We start from the raw sequence: 20,824 nt of genomic DNA, 5'->3' as shown, positions 1-20,824 counted from the left end.
GCTGCAATGTGGAGTGAATGCTGCAATGGCGTGCAGATGCTGCAATGCTAAGGGAATGCTGTACTGCTGAGGGAATGCAGCACTGTGGAATGAATGGTGCAATTTGAAGGGAATGCTGCAATGTGGAGGGAATGCTACAATGCTGTGGGAATACTGCATGGCTGAGGGAATGCTGCAATGCCATGGAAATGCTGTAATTCCATGGGAATGCTGCACTGCTGAGGGAATGCAGCAATGCTGAGGGAATGCTGCAATGTGGAAGGAATGCTGCAATGCTGCGGGAATACTGCATGGCTGAGGGAATGCTGCAATGTAGAGGGAATGCTGCAATGCTGAGGGAGTGCTGCACTGCTGAGGGAATGTTATAATGTGGAGGGAATGATGTAATGTGGAGGGAATGCTGCAATGCTGTGGTAATGCTGCAATGTAGAGGGAATGGCGCAATACTGAGGGAATGCTGCAAAGCCGAGGGAATGCTGCACTGCTGAGGGAATGCTGTAATGCTGAGGGATTGCTGCAATGTGGAGGGAATGCTGCACTGCTGAAGGAATGCAGCACTGATGTGGGAATGCTGCACTGCTGTGGGAATGCTGCAGTGTGGACTGAATGGTGTAATGTGGAGGGAATGCTGCAATGCTGAGGGAATACTGCAATGTCAACGGAATGCTGCAATGCTGATGGAATGCCGTAGTGCTGAGGGAATGCAGCACTGATGTGGGAATGCTACACTGCTGAGGGAATGCTGCAATGTGGAGGGAATGTTACAATGTGGAGGGAATGCTGAAATCTGGAGTGAATGCTGCAATGCTGTGGGAATGCTGCAATGCTAAGGGAATGCTGCAATGCTGAGGGAGTATTGCAATGCTGATGGAATGCTGCAATGTGGAGTGAATGCTGCAATGTGGAGGGAATGCTGCACTGCCGAGGTAATGCTGCAATGTGGAGGGAATGCTTTAATCCTGAGGGAGTATTGCAATGCCGATGGGATACTGAACTGTGGAGTGAATGCTGCACTGTTGAGGGAATGCTGCAATGCCGATGGAATGCTGCACTGATGTGGAGGGAATGCTGCAATGCCTAGGGAATGCTGCACTGCTGAGGGAATGCTGCAATGCTGAGGGAATGCAGCAATGCTGAGGGAGTGTTGCAATGCTGAGGGCATACTGCACTGTGGAGTGAATGCTGCAATGTTGAGGGAATGCTGCAATGCTGAGGGAATGCTGCAATGTGGAGGGAATGCCACACTGATGTGGGAATGCTGCACTGCTGTGGGAATGCTGCACTGTGGAGTGAATGTGCACTGTGGAGTGAATGCTGCAACGTGGAGTGAATGCTGCAATGCTGAGGGAATGATGCAATGTGGAGGGAATGCTGAGGGAATGCTTTAATGCTGAGGGAATATTGCAATGCTGAGGGAATACTGTACTGTGGAGTGAATGCTGCAATGCTGAGGGAATGCTTTAATGCCGAGGGAATGCTGCACTGTGGAGAGAATGCTGCAATGCCGTGGAGATGGTGCAATGCTAAGGGAATGCTGCACTGCTGAGGGAATGCAGTACTGTGGAATGAATGGTGCAATTTGGAGGGAATGCTGCAATGTTGAGGGAATGCTGCAATGTGGAGGGAATGCTGCACTGTGAGTGAATGCTGCAATGCTGCGGGAATGCTGCAATGTGGAGGGAATGCTGAGGGAATGCTTTAATACTGAGGGAGTATTGCAATGCTGAGAGAATGCTGTACTGTGGAGTGAATGCTGCAATGCTGAGGGAATGCTGTAATGCCGAGGGAATGCTGCGATTTTGAGGGAATGCTGCAATGCTGAGGGAATACTGCAATGCTGAGGGAATGCTGTAATGCTGAGGGAATGCTGCACTGCTGTGGGAATGCTGCACTGCTGTGAGAATGCTGCACTGTGGAATGAATGGTGTAATTTGGAGGGAATGCTGCAATGCTGAGGGAATACTGCAATGTCAATGGAATGCCGTAGTGCTGAGGGATTGCAGCACTGATGTGGGAATGCTACACTGCTGAGGGAATGCTGCAATGTGGTGGGAATGTTGCAATGTCGAGGGAATGCTGAAATCTGGATTGAATGCTGCACTGCTGAGGGAATGCTGCAATGCTGAGGGAATGCAGCAATGCTGAGGGAGTGTTGCAATGCTGAGGGCATACTGCACTGTGGAGTGAATGTTGCAATGTTGAGGGAATGCTGCAATGCTGAGGGAATGCTGTAATGCTGAGGGAATGCTGTAATGTGGAGGGACAGCCGCACTGATGTGGGAATGCTGCACTGCTGTGGGAATGCTGCACTGTGGAGTGAATGCTGCAATGTGGAGTGAATGCTGCAATGCTGAGGGAATGCTGCAACGCTGAGGGAATGCTGCAACGTGGAGTGAATGCTGCAATGCTGAGGGAATGATGCAATGTAGAGGGAATGCTGAGGGAATGCTTTAATGCTGAGGGAGTATTGCAATGCTGAGGGAATACTGTACTGTGGACTGAATGCTGCAATGCTGAGGGAATGCTGCAATGTGGAGGGAATGCTGCAATGCCGTGGAGATGCTGCAATGCTAAGAGAATGCTGCACTGCTGAGGGAATGCAGCACTGTGGAATGAATGGTGCAATGTTGAGGGAATGCTGCAATGCTGAGGGAATGCTGCAATGTGGAAGGAAAGCTGCAATGCTGAGCGAGTGCCACATTGTGGAGGGAATGCTGCACTGATGTAGAAATGCTGCAATGCGGAGGGAAAGGTGCAATGCTGTGGGAATACTGCATGGCTGAGGGAATGCTGCAATGTGGAGGGAATGCTGAGGGAATGCTTTAATGCTGAGGGAGTATTGCAATGCTGAGAGAATACTGTACTGTGGAGTGAATGCTGCAATGCTGAGAGAATGCTGTGCTGCTGAGGGAATGCTGCAATGCTGAGGGAATGCTGCAATGCTGAGGAAGTATTGCAATGCTGAGAGCATACTGCACTGTGGAGTGATTGCTGCAATGCTGATGGACTATTGCAATGCTGAGGGAATACTGCACTGTGAGTGAATGCTGCAATGCTGAGGGAATGCTGCAATGCTGAGGGAATGTTGTAATGCTGAGGGATTGTTGCAATATGGAGGGAATGCAGCACTGATGTGGGAATGCTGCACTGCTGTGAGAATGCTGCACTGTGGAATGAATGATGCAATTTGGAGGGAATGCAGCTTGGCTGAGGGAATACTGCAATGACAACGGAATGCTGCAATGCTGATGGAATGCCGTAGTGCTGAGGGAATGCAGCACTGATGTGGGAATACTACAGTGCTATGGGAATGCTGCAATGTGGAGGGAATGTTGCAATGTGGAGGGAATGCTGAAATCTGGATTGAATGCAGCACTGCCGAGGTAATGCTGGAATGTGGAGGGAATGCTTTAATGCTGAGGGAGTATTGCAATGCCGAGGGAATACTGAACTGTGGAGTGAATGCTGCAATGCTGAGGGAATGCTGCAATGCCGAGGGAATGCTGCACGGATGTGGAGGGAATGCTGCAATGCCTAGGGATTGCTGCACTGCTGAGGGAATGCTGCAATGCTGAGGGAATGCAGCAATGCTGAGGGAGTGTTGCAATGCTGAGGGAATACTGTACTGTGGAGTGAATGCTGCAATGTTGAGGGAATGCTGCAATGCTGAGGGAATGCTGCAATGTGGAGGGAATGCTGCACTGATGTGGGAATGCTGCACTGCTGTGGGAATGTTGCACTGTGGAGTGAATGCTGCAATGCTGAGGGAATGATGCAATTTCGAGGGAATGCTGAGGGAATGCTTTAATGCTGAGGGAGTATTGCAATGCTGAGGGAATACTGTACTGTGGAGTGAATGCTGCAATGCTGTGGGAATGCTGTAATGCCGTGGAGATGCTGCAATGCTAAGTGAATGCTGCACTGCTGAGGGAATGCAGCACTGTGGAATGAATGGTGCAATTTGGAGGGAATGCTGCAATGTTGAGGGAATGCTGCAATGTGGAGGGAATGCTGAGGGAATGCTTTAATGCTGAGGGAGTATTGCAAAGCTGAGAGAATACTGTACTGTGGAGTGAATGCTGCAATGCTGAGGGAATGCTGTAATGCCGAGGGAATGCTGCGATTTTGTGGGAATGCTGCAATGCCGAGGGAATGCTGTGCTGCAGAGGGAATGCTGAGAGAATGCAGCAATGCTGAGGGAGTGTTGCAATGCTGAGGGCATACTGCACTGTGGAGTGAATGCTGCAATGTTGAGGGAATGCTGCAATGTTGAGGGAATGCTGCAATGTGGAGGGAATGCTGCAATGTGGAAGGAAAGCTGCAATGCTGAGCGAGTGCCACATTGTGGAGGGAATGCTGCACTGATGTAGAAATGCTGCAATGTGGAGGGAATGCTGCAATGCTGTGGGAATACTGCATGGCTGAGGGAATGCTGCAATGCCATGGGAATGCTGCAATGCTGAGGGAATGCTGCAATGTGGAGGGAATGCTGCAATGCAGAGGGAATGCTGTAATGCTGATGGACTATTGCAATGCTGAGGGAATACTGCACTGTGAGTGAATGCTGCAATGCTGAGGGAATGCTGCAATGCTGAGGGAATGTTGTAATGCTGAGGGATTGTTGCAATATGGAGGGAATGCAGCACTGATGTGGGAATGCTGCACTGCTGTGAGAATGCTGCACTGTGGAATGAATGATGCAATTTGGAGGGAATGCTGCATGGCTGAGGGAATACTGCAATGACAACGGAATGCTGCAATGCTGATGGAATGGGGTAGTGCTGAGGGAATGCAGCACTGATGTGGGAATGCTACACTGCTGAGGGAATGCTGCAATGTGGAGGGAATGTTGCAATGCTGAGGGAATGCTGAAATCTGGATTGAATGCTGCACTGCCGAGGTAATGCTGGAATGTGGAGGGAATGCTTTAATGCTGAGGGAGTATTGCAATGCCGAGGGAATACTGAACTGTGGAGTGAATGCTGCAATGCTGAGGGAATGCTGCAATGCTGAGGGAGTGTTGCAATGCTGAGGGCATACTGCACTGTGGAATGAATGCTGCAATGTTGAGGGAATGCTGCAATGCTGAGGGGATGCTGTAATGCTGAGGGAATGCTGCAATGTGGAGGGAATGCCGCAGTGATGTGGGAATGCTGTTCTGCTGTGGGAATGCTGCACTGTGGAGTGAATGCTGCAATGTGGAGTGAATGCTGCAATGCTGAGGGAATGCTGCAACGTAGAGTGAATGCAGCAATGCTGAGGGAATGATGCAATGTGGAGGGAATGCTGCAATACTGAGGGAATGATGCAATGTGGAGGGAATGCTGAGGGAATGCTTTAATGCTGAGGGAGTATTGCAATGCTGAGGGAATACTGCACTGTGGAGTGAATGCTGCAATGCTGAGGGAATGCTGCAATGTGGAGTGAATGCTGCAATGGCGTGCAGATGCTGCAATGCTAAGGGAATGCTGTACTGCTGAGGGAATGCAGCACTGTGGAATGAATGGTGCAATTTGAAGGGAATGCTGCAATGTGGAGGGAATGCTACAATGCTGTGGGAATACTGCATGGCTGAGGGAATGCTGCAATGCCATGGAAATGCTGTAATTCCATGGGAATGCTGCACTGCTGAGGGAATGCAGCAATGCTGAGGGAATGCTGCAATGTGGAAGGAATGCTGCAATGCTGCGGGAATACTGCATGGCTGAGGGAATGCTGCAATGTAGAGGGAATGCTGCAATGCTGAGGGAGTGCTGCACTGCTGAGGGAATGTTATAATGTGGAGGGAATGATGTAATGTGGAGGGAATGCTGCAATGCTGTGGTAATGCTGCAATGTAGAGGGAATGGCGCAATACTGAGGGAATGCTGCAAAGCCGAGGGAATGCTGCACTGCTGAGGGAATGCTGTAATGCTGAGGGATTGCTGCAATGTGGAGGGAATGCTGCACTGCTGAAGGAATGCAGCACTGATGTGGGAATGCTGCACTGCTGTGGGAATGCTGCAGTGTGGACTGAATGGTGTAATGTGGAGGGAATGCTGCAATGCTGAGGGAATACTGCAATGTCAACGGAATGCTGCAATGCTGATGGAATGCCGTAGTGCTGAGGGAATGCAGCACTGATGTGGGAATGCTACACTGCTGAGGGAATGCTGCAATGTGGAGGGAATGTTACAATGTGGAGGGAATGCTGAAATCTGGAGTGAATGCTGCAATGCTGTGGGAATGCTGCAATGCTAAGGGAATGCTGCAATGCTGAGGGAGTATTGCAATGCTGATGGAATGCTGCAATGTGGAGTGAATGCTGCAATGTGGAGGGAATGCTGCACTGCCGAGGTAATGCTGCAATGTGGAGGGAATGCTTTAATCCTGAGGGAGTATTGCAATGCCGATGGGATACTGAACTGTGGAGTGAATGCTGCACTGTTGAGGGAATGCTGCAATGCCGATGGAATGCTGCACTGATGTGGAGGGAATGCTGCAATGCCTAGGGAATGCTGCACTGCTGAGGGAATGCTGCAATGCTGAGGGAATGCAGCAATGCTGAGGGAGTGTTGCAATGCTGAGGGCATACTGCACTGTGGAGTGAATGCTGCAATGTTGAGGGAATGCTGCAATGCTGAGGGAATGCTGCAATGTGGAGGGAATGCCACACTGATGTGGGAATGCTGCACTGCTGTGGGAATGCTGCACTGTGGAGTGAATGCTGCACTGTGGAGTGAATGCTGCAACGTGGAGTGAATGCTGCAATGCTGAGGGAATGATGCAATGTGGAGGGAATGCTGAGGGAATGCTTTAATGCTGAGGGAATATTGCAATGCTGAGGGAATACTGTACTGTGGAGTGAATGCTGCAATGCTGAGGGAATGCTTTAATGCCGAGGGAATGCTGCACTGTGGAGAGAATGCTGCAATGCCGTGGAGATGGTGCAATGCTAAGGGAATGCTGCACTGCTGAGGGAATGCAGTACTGTGGAATGAATGGTGCAATTTGGAGGGAATGCTGCAATGTTGAGGGAATGCTGCAATGTGGAGGGAATGCTGCACTGTGAGTGAATGCTGCAATGCTGCGGGAATGCTGCAATGTGGAGGGAATGCTGAGGGAATGCTTTAATACTGAGGGAGTATTGCAATGCTGAGAGAATGCTGTACTGTGGAGTGAATGCTGCAATGCTGAGGGAATGCTGTAATTCCGAGGGAATGCTGCGATTTTGAGGGAATGCTGCAATGCTGAGGGAATACTGCAATGCTGAGGGAATGCTGTAATGCTGAGGGAATGCTGCAATGTGGAGGGAATGCCGCACTGATGTGGGAATGCTGCACTGCTGTGAGAATGCTGCACTGTGGAATGAATGGTGTAATTTGGAGGGAATGCTGCATGGCTGAGGGAATGCTGCAATGCTGAGGGAATACTGCAATGTCAATGGAATGCCGTAGTGCTGAGGGAATGCAGCACTGATGTGGGAATGCTACACTGCTGAGGGAATGCAGCACTGTGGAATGAATGGTGCAATTTGGAAGGAATGCTGCAATGTTGAGGGAATGCTGAGGGAATGCTTTAATACTGAGGGAGTATTGCAATGCTGAGAGAATGCTGTACTGTGGAGTGAAAGCTGCAATGCTGAGGGAATGCTGTAATGCCGAGGGAATGCTGCGATTTTGAGGGAATGCTGCAATGCTGAGGGAATACTGCAATGCTGAGGGAATGCTGTAATGCTGAGGGAATGCTGCACTGCTGTGGGAATGCTGCACTGCTGTGAGAATGCTGCACTGTGGAATGAATGGTGTAATTTGGAGGGAATGCTGCAATGCTGAGGGAATACTGCAATGTCAATGGAATGCCGTAGTGCTGAGGGATTGCAGCACTGATGTGGGAATGCTACACTGCTGAGGGAATGCTGCAATGTGGTGGGAATGTTGCAATGTCGAGGGAATGCTGAAATCTGGATTGAATGCTGCACTGCTGAGGGAATGCTGCAATGCTGAGGGAATGCAGCAATGCTGAGGGAGTGTTGCAATGCTGAGGGCATACTGCACTGTGGAGTGAATGTTGCAATGTTGAGGGAATGCTGCAATGCTGAGGGAATGCTGTAATGCTGAGGGAATGCTGTAATGTGGAGGGACAGCCGCACTGATGTGGGAATGCTGCACTGCTGTGGGAATGCTGCACTGTGGAGTGAATGCTGCAATGTGGAGTGAATGCTGCAATGCTGAGGGAATGCTGCAACGCTGAGGGAATGCTGCAACGTGGAGTGAATGCTGCAATGCTGAGGGAATGATGCAATGTAGAGGGAATGCTGAGGGAATGCTTTAATGCTGAGGGAGTATTGCAATGCTGAGGGAATACTGTACTGTGGACTGAATGCTGCAATGCTGAGGGAATGCTGCAATGTGGAGGGAATGCTGCAATGCCGTGGAGATGCTGCAATGCTAAGAGAATGCTGCACTGCTGAGGGAATGCAGCACTGTGGAATGAATGGTGCAATGTTGAGGGAATGCTGCAATGCTGAGGGAATGCTGCAATGTGGAAGGAAAGCTGCAATGCTGAGCGAGTGCCACATTGTGGAGGGAATGCTGCACTGATGTAGAAATGCTGCAATGCGGAGGGAAAGGTGCAATGCTGTGGGAATACTGCATGGCTGAGGGAATGCTGCAATGTGGAGGGAATGCTGAGGGAATGCTTTAATGCTGAGGGAGTATTGCAATGCTGAGAGAATACTGTACTGTGGAGTGAATGCTGCAATGCTGAGAGAATGCTGTGCTGCTGAGGGAATGCTGCAATGCTGAGGGAATGCTGCAATGCTGAGGAAGTATTGCAATGCTGAGAGCATACTGCACTGTGGAGTGATTGCTGCAATGCTGATGGACTATTGCAATGCTGAGGGAATACTGCACTGTGAGTGAATGCTGCAATGCTGAGGGAATGCTGCAATGCTGAGGGAATGTTGTAATGCTGAGGGATTGTTGCAATATGGAGGGAATGCAGCACTGATGTGGGAATGCTGCACTGCTGTGAGAATGCTGCACTGTGGAATGAATGATGCAATTTGGAGGGAATGCAGCTTGGCTGAGGGAATACTGCAATGACAACGGAATGCTGCAATGCTGATGGAATGCCGTAGTGCTGAGGGAATGCAGCACTGATGTGGGAATACTACAGTGCTATGGGAATGCTGCAATGTGGAGGGAATGTTGCAATGTGGAGGGAATGCTGAAATCTGGATTGAATGCAGCACTGCCGAGGTAATGCTGGAATGTGGAGGGAATGCTTTAATGCTGAGGGAGTATTGCAATGCCGAGGGAATACTGAACTGTGGAGTGAATGCTGCAATGCCGAGGGAATGCTGCACGGATGTGGAGGGAATGCTGCAATGCCTAGGGATTGCTGCACTGCTGAGGGAATGCTGCAATGCTGAGGGAATGCAGCAATGCTGAGGGAGTGTTGCAATGCTGAGGGAATACTGTACTGTGGAGTGAATGCTGCAATGTTGAGGGAATGCTGCAATGCTGAGGGAATGCTGCAATGTGGAGGGAATGCTGCACTGATGTGGGAATGCTGCACTGCTGTGGGAATGTTGCACTGTGGAGTGAATGCTGCAATGCTGAGGGAATGATGCAATTTCGAGGGAATGCTGAGGGAATGCTTTAATGCTGAGGGAGTATTGCAATGCTGAGGGAATACTGTACTGTGGAGTGAATGCTGCAATGCTGTGGGAATGCTGTAATGCCGTGGAGATGCTGCAATGCTAAGTGAATGCTGCACTGCTGAGGGAATGCAGCACTGTGGAATGAATGGTGCAATTTGGAGGGAATGCTGCAATGTTGAGGGAATGCTGCAATGTGGAGGGAATGCTGAGGGAATGCTTTAATGCTGAGGGAGTATTGCAAAGCTGAGAGAATACTGTACTGTGGAGTGAATGCTGCAATGCTGAGGGAATGCTGTAATGCCGAGGGAATGCTGCGATTTTGTGGGAATGCTGCAATGCCGAGGGAATGCTGTGCTGCAGAGGGAATGCTGAGAGAATGCAGCAATGCTGAGGGAGTGTTGCAATGCTGAGGGCATACTGCACTGTGGAGTGAATGCTGCAATGTTGAGGGAATGCTGCAATGTTGAGGGAATGCTGCAATGTGGAGGGAATGCTGCAATGTGGAAGGAAAGCTGCAATGCTGAGCGAGTGCCACATTGTGGAGGGAATGCTGCACTGATGTAGAAATGCTGCAATGTGGAGGGAATGCTGCAATGCTGTGGGAATACTGCATGGCTGAGGGAATGCTGCAATGCCATGGGAATGCTGCAATGCTGAGGGAATGCTGCAATGTGGAGGGAATGCTGCAATGCAGAGGGAATGCTGCAATGCTGTGGGAATACTGCATGGCTGAGGGAATGCTGCAATGCCGTGGGAATGCTGCAATGCTGAGGGAATGCAGCAATGTAGAGGGAATACTGCAATCCCATGGGAATGCTGCAATGCTGAGGGAATGCTGCAATGTGGAGGGAATGATGCAATGCTGAGGGAGTGCTGCACTGTTGAGGGAATGCTATAATGTGGAGGGAATGCTGCAATGTGGAGTGAATGCTGCAATGCTGTGGGAATGCTGTAATGCTGTGGGAATGCTGCAATGCTGAGGGAATGCTGCAATGTAGAGGGAATGGTGCAATGCTGTGGGAATGCTGCAATGCTGATGGAACGCTGCAATGCCGAGGGAATGCTGCAATTCTGAGGGAATGCAGCAATGTGGAGGGTATGTTGCAATGTTGAGGGAGGATTGCAATGCCGAGGGAATGTTGCAATGTGGAGTGAATGCTGCAATGCTGAGGGAATGCTGTAATGCCGAGCGAATGCTGCGATTTTGAGGGAATGCTGCAATGCCGAGGGAATGCTGTGCTGCTGAGGGAATGCTGCAATGCTGAGGGAATGCTGCAATGCTGAGGAAGTATTGCAATGCTGGGGGCATACTGCACTGTGGAGTGATTGCTGCAATGCTGATGGCCTATTGCAATGCTGAGGGAATACTGCACTGTGAGTGAATGCTGCAATGCTGAGGGAATGCTGCAATGCTGAGGGATTGCTGCAATATGGAGGGAATGCAGCACTGATGTGGGAATGCTGCACTGCTGTGAGAATGCTGCACAGTGGAATGAATGGTGCAATTTGGAGGGAATGCTGCATGGCTGAGGAAATGCTGCAATGCTGAGGGAATGCTGCAATGCTGATGGATTGCCGTAGTGCTGAGGGAATGCAGCACTGATGTGGGAATGCTACACTGCCGAGGGAATGCTGCAATGTGGAGGGAATGTTGCAATGCTGAGGGAATGCTGAAATCTGGATTGAATGCTGCACTGCCGAGGTAATGCTGCAATGTGGAGGGAATGCTGTAATGCTGAGGGAATGCTGCAATGTGGAGGGAATGCCGCACTGATGTGGGAATGCTGCTCTGCTGTGGGAATGCTGCACTGTGGAGTGAATGCTGCAATGTGGAGTGAATGCTGCAATGCTGAGGGAATGCTGCAACGTAGAGTGAATGCAGCAATGCTGAGGGAATGATGCAATGTGGAGGGAATGCTGCAATGCTGAGGGAATGATGCAATATGGAGGGAATGCTGAGGGAATGCTTTAATGCTGAGGGAGTATTGCAATGCTGAGGGAATACTGCATTGTGGAGTGAATGCTGCAATGCTGGGGGAATGCTGCAATGTGGAGTGAATGCTGCAATGGCGTGCAGATGCTGCAATGCTAAGGGAATGCTGTACTGCTGAGGGAATGCAGCACTGTGGAATGAATGGTGCAATTTGGAGGGAATGCTACAATGTTGTGGGAATACTGCATGGCTGAGGGAATGCTGCAATGCCATGGAAATGCTGTAATTCCATGGGAATGCTGCACTGCTGAGGGAATGCAGCAATGCTGAGGGAATGCTGCAATGTGGAAGGAATGCTGCAATGCTGCGGGAATACTGCATGGCTGAGGGAATGCTGCAATGTAGAGGGAATGCTGCAATGCTGAGGGAGTGCTGCACTGCTGAGGGAATGTTATAATGTGGAGGGAATGATGTAATGTGGAGGGAATGCTGAGGGAATGCTTTAATGCTGAGGGAGTATTGCAATGCTGAGAGAATGCTGTACTGTGGAGTGAAAGCTGCAATGCTGAGGGAATGCTGTAATGCCGAGGGAATGCTGCGATTTTGAGGGAATGCTGCAATGCTGAGGGAATACTGCAATGCTGAGGGAATGCTGTAATGCTGTGGGAATGCTGCAATGCTGAGGGAATGCTGCAATGTGGAGGGAATGCTGCAATGCTGAGGGAGTGCTGCACTGCTGAGGGAATGTTATAATGTGGAGGGAATGATGTAATGTGGAGGGAATGCTGCAATGCTGTGGTAATGCTGTAATGCTGTGGGAATGCTGTAATGCTGAGGGAATGCTGCAATGTAGAGGGAATGGCGCAATACTGAGGGAATGCTGCAAAGCCGAGGGAATGCTGCACTGCTGAGGGAATGCTGTAATGCTGAGGGATTGCTGCAATGTGGAGGGAATGCTGCACTGCTGAAGGAATGCAGCACTGATGTGGGAATGCTGCACTGCTGTGGGAATGCTGCAGTGTGGACTGAATGGTGTAATGTGGAGGGAATGCTGCAATGCTGAGGGAATACTGCAATGTCAACGGAATGCTGCAATGCTGATGGAATGCCGTAGTGCTGAGGGAATGCAGCACTGATGTGGGAATGCTACACTGCTGAGGGGATGCTGCAACGTGGAGGGAATGTTACAATGTGGAGGGAATGCTGAAATCTGGAGTGAATGCTGCAATGCTGTGGGAATGCTGCAATGCTAAGGGAATGCTGCAATGCTGAGGGAGTATTGCAATGCCGATGGAATGCTGCAATGTGGAGTGAATGCTGCAATGTCGAGGGAATGCTGCACTGCCGAGGTAATGCTGCAATGTGGAGGGAATGCTTTAATCCTGAGGGAGTATTGCAATGCCGATGGGATACTGAACTGTGGAGTGAATGCTGCACTGTTGAGGGAATGCTGCAATGCTGAGGGAATGCAGCAATGCTGAGGGAATGCAGCAATGCTGAGGGAGTGTTGCAATGCTGAGGGCATACTGCACTGTGGAGTGAATGCTGCAATGTTGAGGGAATGCTGCAATGCTGAGGGAATGCTGCAATGTGGAGGGAATGCTGCACTGTGGAGTGAATGCTGCAATGCTGAGGGAATGCTGCAACGTGGAGTGAATGCTGCAATGCTGAGGGAATGATGCAATGTGGAGGGAATGCTGCACTGTGAGTGAATGCTGCAATGCTGCGGGAATGCTGCAATGTGGAGGGAATGCTGAGGGAATGCTTTAATACTGAGGGAGTATTGCAATGCTGAGGGAATACTGTACTGTGGAGTGAATGCTGCAATGCTGAGGGAATGCTTTAATGCCGAGGGAATGCTGCAATGCTGAGGGAATGCTGCAACGTGGAGTGAATGCTGCAATGCTGAGGGAATGATGCAATGTGGAGGGAATGCTGAGGGAATGCTTTAATGCTGAGGGAATATTGCAATGCTGAGGGAATACTGTACTGTGGAGTGAATGCTGCAATGCTGAGGGAATGCTTTAATGCCGAGGGAATGCTGCACTGTGGAGAGAATGCTGCAATGCCGTGGAGATGGTGCAATGCTAAGGGAATGCTGCACTGCTGAGGGAATGCAGTACTGTGGAATGAATGGTGCAATTTGGAGGGAATGCTGCAATGTTGAGGGAATGCTGCAATGTGGAGGGAATGCTGCACTGTGAGTGAATGCTGCAATGCTGCGGGAATGCTGCAATGTGGAGGGAATGCTGAGGGAATGCTTTAATACTGAGGGAGTATTGCAATGCTGAGAGAATGCTGTACTGTGGAGTGAATGCTGCAATGCTGAGGGAATGCTGTAATGCCGAGGGAATGCTGCGATTTTGAGGGAATGCTGCAATGCTGAGGGAACACTGCAATGCTGAGGGAATGCTGTAATGCTGAGGGAATGCTGTAATGTGGAGGGAATGCCGCACTGATGTGGGAATGCTGCACTGCTGTGAGAATGCTGCACTGTGGAATGAATGGTGTAATTTGGAGGGAATGCTGCATGGCTGAGGGAATGCTGCAATGCTGAGGGAATACTGCAATGTCAATGGAATGCCGTAGTGCTGAGGGAATGCAGCACTGATGTGGGAATGCTACACTGCTGAGCGAATGCAGCACTGTGGAATGAATGGTGCAATTTGGAGGGAATGCTGCAATGTTGAGGGAATGCTGCAATGTGGAGGGAATGCTGCACTGTGAGTGAATGCTGCAATGCTGAGGGAATGCTGCAATGTGGAGGGAATGCTGAGGGAATGCTTTAATACTGAGGGAGTATTGTAGTGCTGAGAGAATGCTGTACTGTGGAGTGAAAGCTGCAATGCTGAGGGAATGCTGTAATGCCGAGGGAATGCTGCGATTTTGAGGGAATGCTGCAATGCTGAGGGAATACTGCAATGCTGAGGGAATGCTGCAATGTGGAGGGAATGATGCAATGCTGAGGGAGTGCTGCACTGTTGAGGGAATGCTATAATGTGGAGGGAATGCTGCAATGTGGAGTGAATGCTGCAATGCTGTGGGAATGCTGTAATGCTGTGGGAATGCTGCAATGCTGAGGGAATGCTGCAATGTAGAGGGAATGGTGCAATGCTGTGGGAATGCTGCAATGCTGATGGAACGCTGCAATGCCGAGGGAATGCTGCAATTCTGAGGGAATGCAGCAATGTGGAGGGTATGTTGCAATGTTGAGGGAGGATTGCAATGCCGAGGGAATGTTGCAATGTGGAGTGAATGCTGCAATGCTGAGGGAATGCTGTAATGCCGAGCGAATGCTGCGATTTTGAGGGAATGCTGCAATGCCGAGGGAATGCTGTGCTGCTGAGGGAATGCTGCAATGCTGAGGGAATGCTGCAATGCTGAGGAAGTATTGCAATGCTGGGGGCATACTGCACTGTGGAGTGATTGCTGCAATGCTGATGGCCTATTGCAATGCTGAGGGAATACTGCACTGTGAGTGAATGCTGCAATGCTGAGGGAATGCTGCAATGCTGAGGGATTGCTGCAATATGGAGGGAATGCAGCACTGATGTGGGAATGCTGCACTGCTGTGAGAATGCTGCACAGTGGAATGAATGGTGCAATTTGGAGGGAATGCTGCATGGCTGAGGAAATGCTGCAATGCTGAGGGAATGCTGCAATGCTGATGGATTGCCGTAGTGCTGAGGGAATGCAGCACTGATGTGGGAATGCTACACTGCCGAGGGAATGCTGCAATGTGGAGGGAATGTTGCAATGCTGAGGGAATGCTGAAATCTGGATTGAATGCTGCACTGCCGAGGTAATGCTGCAATGTGGAGGGAATGCTGTAATGCTGAGGGAATGCTGCAATGTGGAGGGAATGCCGCACTGATGTGGGAATGCTGCTCTGCTGTGGGAATGCTGCACTGTGGAGTGAATGCTGCAATGTGGAGTGAATGCTGCAATGCTGAGGGAATGCTGCAACGTAGAGTGAATGCAGCAATGCTGAGGGAATGATGCAATGTGGAGGGAATGCTGCAATGCTGAGGGAATGATGCAATATGGAGGGAATGCTGAGGGAATGCTTTAATGCTGAGGGAGTATTGCAATGCTGAGGGAATACTGCATTGTGGAGTGAATGCTGCAATGCTGGGGGAATGCTGCAATGTGGAGTGAATGCTGCAATGGCGTGCAGATGCTGCAATGCTAAGGGAATGCTGTACTGCTGAGGGAATGCAGCACTGTGGAATGAATGGTGCAATTTGGAGGGAATGCTACAATGTTGTGGGAATACTGCATGGCTGAGGGAATGCTGCAATGCCATGGAAATGCTGTAATTCCATGGGAATGCTGCACTGCTGAGGGAATGCAGCAATGCTGAGGGAATGCTGCAATGTGGAAGGAATGCTGCAATGCTGCGGGAATACTGCATGGCTGAGGGAATGCTGCAATGTAGAGGGAATGCTGCAATGCTGAGGGAGTGCTGCACTGCTGAGGGAATGTTATAATGTGGAGGGAATGATGTAATGTGGAGGGAATGCTGAGGGAATGCTTTAATGCTGAGGGAGTATTGCAATGCTGAGAGAATGCTGTACTGTGGAGTGAAAGCTGCAATGCTGAGGGAATGCTGTAATGCCGAGGGAATGCTGCGATTTTGAGGGAATGCTGCAATGCTGAGGGAATACTGCAATGCTGAGGGAATGCTGTAATGCTGTGGGAATGCTGCAATGCTGAGGGAATGCTGCAATGTGGAGGGAATGCTGCAATGCTGAGGGAGTGCTGCACTGCTGAGGGAATGTTATAATGTGGAGGGAATGATGTAATGTGGAGGGAATGCTGCAATGCTGTGGTAATGCTGTAATGCTGTGGGAATGCTGTAATGCTGAGGGAATGCTGCAATGTAGAGGGAATGGCGCAATACTGAGGGAATGCTGCAAAGCCGAGGGAATGCTGCACTGCTGAGGGAATGCTGTAATGCTGAGGGATTGCTGCAATGTGGAGGGAATGCTGCACTGCTGAAGGAATGCAGCACTGATGTGGGAATGCTGCACTGCTGTGGGAATGCTGCAGTGTGGACTGAATGGTGTAATGTGGAGGGAATGCTGCAATGCTGAGGGAATACTGCAATGTCAACGGAATGCTGCAATGCTGATGGAATGCCGTAGTGCTGAGGGAATGCAGCACTGATGTGGGAATGCTACACTGCTGAGGGGATGCTGCAACGTGGAGGGAATGTTACAATGTGGAGGGAATGCTGAAATCTGGAGTGAATGCTGCAATGCTGTGGGAATGCTGCAATGCTAAGGGAATGCTGCAATGCTGAGGGAGTATTGCAATGCCGATGGAATGCTGCAATGTGGAGTGAATGCTGCAATGTCGAGGGAATGCTGCACTGCCGAGGTAATGCTGCAATGTGGAGGGAATGCTTTAATCCTGAGGGAGTATTGCAATGCCGATGGGATACTGAACTGTGGAGTGAATGCTGCACTGTTGAGGGAATGCTGCAATGCTGAGGGAATGCAGCAATGCTGAGGGAATGCAGCAATGCTGAGGGAGTGTTGCAATGCTGAGGGCATACTGCACTGTGGAGTGAATGCTGCAATGTTGAGGGAATGCTGCAATGCTGAGGGAATGCTGCAATGTGGAGGGAATGCTGCACTGTGGAGTGAATGCTGCAATGCTGAGGGAATGCTGCAACGTGGAGTGAATGCTGCAATGCTGAGGGAATGATGCAATGTGGAGGGAATGCTGCACTGTGAGTGAATGCTGCAATGCTGCGGGAATGCTGCAATGTGGAGGGAATGCTGAGGGAATGCTTTAATACTGAGGGAGTATTGCAATGCTGAGGGAATACTGTACTGTGGAGTGAATGCTGCAATGCTGAGGGAATGCTTTAATGCCGAGGGAATGCTGCAATGCTGAGGGAATGCTGCAACGTGGAGTGAATGCTGCAATGCTGAGGGAATGATGCAATGTGGAGGGAATGCTGAGGGAATGCTTTAATGCTGAGGGAATATTGCAATGCTGAGGGAATACTGTACTGTGGAGTGAATGCTGCAATGCTGAGGGAATGCTTTAATGCCGAGGGAATGCTGCACTGTGGAGAGAATGCTGCAATGCCGTGGAGATGGTGCAATGCTAAGGGAATGCTGCACTGCTGAGGGAATGCAGTACTGTGGAATGAATGGTGCAATTTGGAGGGAATGCTGCAATGTTGAGGGAATGCTGCAATGTGGAGGGAATGCTGCACTGTGAGTGAATGCTGCAATGCTGCGGGAATGCTGCAATGTGGAGGGAATGCTGAGGGAATGCTTTAATACTGAGGGAGTATTGCAATGCTGAGAGAATGCTGTACTGTGGAGTGAATGCTGCAATGCTGAGGGAATGCTGTAATGCCGAGGGAATGCTGCGATTTTGAGGGAATGCTGCAATGCTGAGGGAACACTGCAATGCTGAGGGAATGCTGTAATGCTGAGGGAATGCTGTAATGTGGAGGGAATGCCGCACTGATGTGGGAATGCTGCACTGCTGTGAGAATGCTGCACTGTGGAATGAATGGTGTAATTTGGAGGGAATGCTGCATGGCTGAGGGAATGCTGCAATGCTGAGGGAATACTGCAATGTCAATGGAATGCCGTAGTGCTGAGGGAATGCAGCACTGATGTGGGAATGCTACACTGCTGAGCGAATGCAGCACTGTGGAATGAATGGTGCAATTTGGAGGGAATGCTGCAATGTTGAGGGAATGCTGCAATGTGGAGGGAATGCTGCACTGTGAGTGAATGCTGCAATGCTGAGGGAATGCTGCAATGTGGAGGGAATGCTGAGGGAATGCTTTAATACTGAGGGAGTATTGTAGTGCTGAGAGAATGCTGTACTGTGGAGTGAAAGCTGCAATGCTGAGGGAATGCTGTAATGCCGAGGGAATGCTGCGATTTTGAGGGAATGCTGCAATGCTGAGGGAATACTGCAATGCTGAGGGAATGCTGTAATGCTGAGGGAATGCTGCACTGCTGTGGGAATGCTGCACTGCTGTGAGAATGCTGCACTGTGGAATGAATGGTGTAATTTGGAGGGAATGCTGCAATGCTGAGGGAATACTGCAATGTCAATGGAATGCCGTAGTGCTGAGGGATTGCAGCACTGATGTGGGAATGCTACACTGCTGAGGGAATGCTGCAATGTGGTGGGAATGTTGCAATGTCGAGGGAATGCTGAAATCTGGATTGAATGCTGCACTGCTGAGGGAATGCTGCAATGCTGAGGGAATGCAGCAATGCTGAGGGAGTGTTGCAATGCTGAGGGCATACTGCACTGTGGAGTGAATGTTGCAATGTTGAGGGAATGCTGCAATGCTGAGGGAATGCTGTAATGCTGAGGGAATGCTGTAATGTGGAGGGACAGCCGCACTGATGTGGGAATGCTGCACTGCTGTGGGAATGCTGCACTGTGGAGTGAATGCTGCAATGTGGAGTGAATGCTGCAATGCTGAGGGAATGCTGCAACGCTGAGGGAATGCTGCAACGTGGAGTGAATGCTGCAATGCTGAGGGAATGATGCAATGTAGAGGGAATGCTGAGGGAATGCTTTAATGCTGAGGGAGTATTGCAATGCTGAGGGAATACTGTACTGTGGACTGAATGCTGCAATGCTGAGGGAATGCTGCAATGTGGAGGGAATGCTGCAATGCGGTGGAGATGCTGCAATGCTAAGAGAATGCTGCACTGCTGAGGGAATGCAGCACTGTGGAATGAATGGTGCAATGTTGAGGGAATGCTGCAATGCTGAGGGAATGCTGCAATGTGGAAGGAAAGCTGCAATGCTGAGCGAGTGCCACATTGTGGAGGGAATGCTGCACTGATGTAGAAATGCTGCAATGCGGAGGGAATGCTGCAATGCTGTGGGAATACTGCATGGCTGAGGGAATGCTGCAATGTGGAGGGAATGCTGAGGGAATGCTTTAATGCTGAGGGAGTATTGCAATGCTGAGAGAATACTGTACTGAGGAGTGAATGCTGCAATGCCGAGAGAATGCTGTGCTGCTGAGGGAATGCTGCAATGCTGAGGGAATGCTGCAATGCTAAGGAAGTATTGCAATGCTGAGAGCATACTGCACTGTGGAGTGATTGCTGCAATGCTGATGGACTATTGCAATGCTGAGGGAATACTGCACTGTGAGTGAATGCTGCAATGCTGAGGGAATGCTGCAATGCTGAGGGAATGTTGTAATGCTGAGGGATTGTTGCAATATGGAGGGAATGCAGCACTGATGTGGGAATGCTGCACTGCTGTGAGAATGCTGCACTGTGGAATGAATGATGCAATTTGGAGGGAATGCAGCTTGGCTGAGGGAATACTGCAATGACAACGGAATGCTGCAATGCTGATGGAATGCCGTAGTGCTGAGGGAATGCAGCACTGATGTGGGAATGCTACATTGCTGAGGGAATGCTGCAATGTGGAGGGAATGTTGCAATGTGGAGGGAATGCTGAAAACTGGAGTGAATGCTGCAATGCTGTGGGAATGCTGCAATGCTGAGGGAATGCTTTAATGCCAAGGGAGTATTGCAATGTCGATGGAATGCTGCAATGTGGAGTGATGCTGCAATGTGGAGGGAATGCTGCACTGCTGAGGGAATGCTGCACTGCCGAGGTAATGCTGCAATGTGGAGGGAATGCTTTAATGCTGAGGGAGTATTGCAATTCCGAGGGAAAACTGCAGTGTGGAGTGAATGCTGCAATGCTGAGGGAATGCTGCAATGCCGAGGGAATGCTGCAATACTGAGGGAATGCAGCAATGCTGAGGGAGTATTGCAATGCTGAGGGCATACTGCACTGTGGAGTGAATGCTGCAATGCTGAGGGAATGCTGCAATGTGGAGGGAATGCCGCACTGATGTGGGAATGCTGCACTGTGGAGTGAATGCTGCAATGTGGAGTGAATTCTGCAATGCTGAGGGAATGCTGCAACGTGGAGTGAATGCTGCAATGCTGAGGGAATGATGCAATGTGGAGGGAATGCTGAGGGAATGCTTTAATGCTGAGGGAGTATTGCAATGCTGAGGGAATACTGTACTGTGGAGTGAATGCGGCAATGCTGAGGGAATGCTGTAATGCCGAGGGAATGCTGCACTGTGGAGGGAATGCTGCAATGCTGAGGGATTGCTACAATGTGGAGGGAATGCTGCACTGCTGAGGGAATGCAGCACTGATGTGGGAATGCTGCACTGCTGTGAGAATGCTGCACTGTGGAATGAATGGTGC

This window comes from Chiloscyllium punctatum, chromosome 1, assembly GCF_047496795.1.
Source record: "Chiloscyllium punctatum isolate Juve2018m chromosome 1, sChiPun1.3, whole genome shotgun sequence".
Taxonomy (NCBI): Eukaryota; Metazoa; Chordata; class Chondrichthyes; order Orectolobiformes; family Hemiscylliidae; genus Chiloscyllium; species Chiloscyllium punctatum.
Note: the sequence above shows the minus strand (reverse complement) of the source record.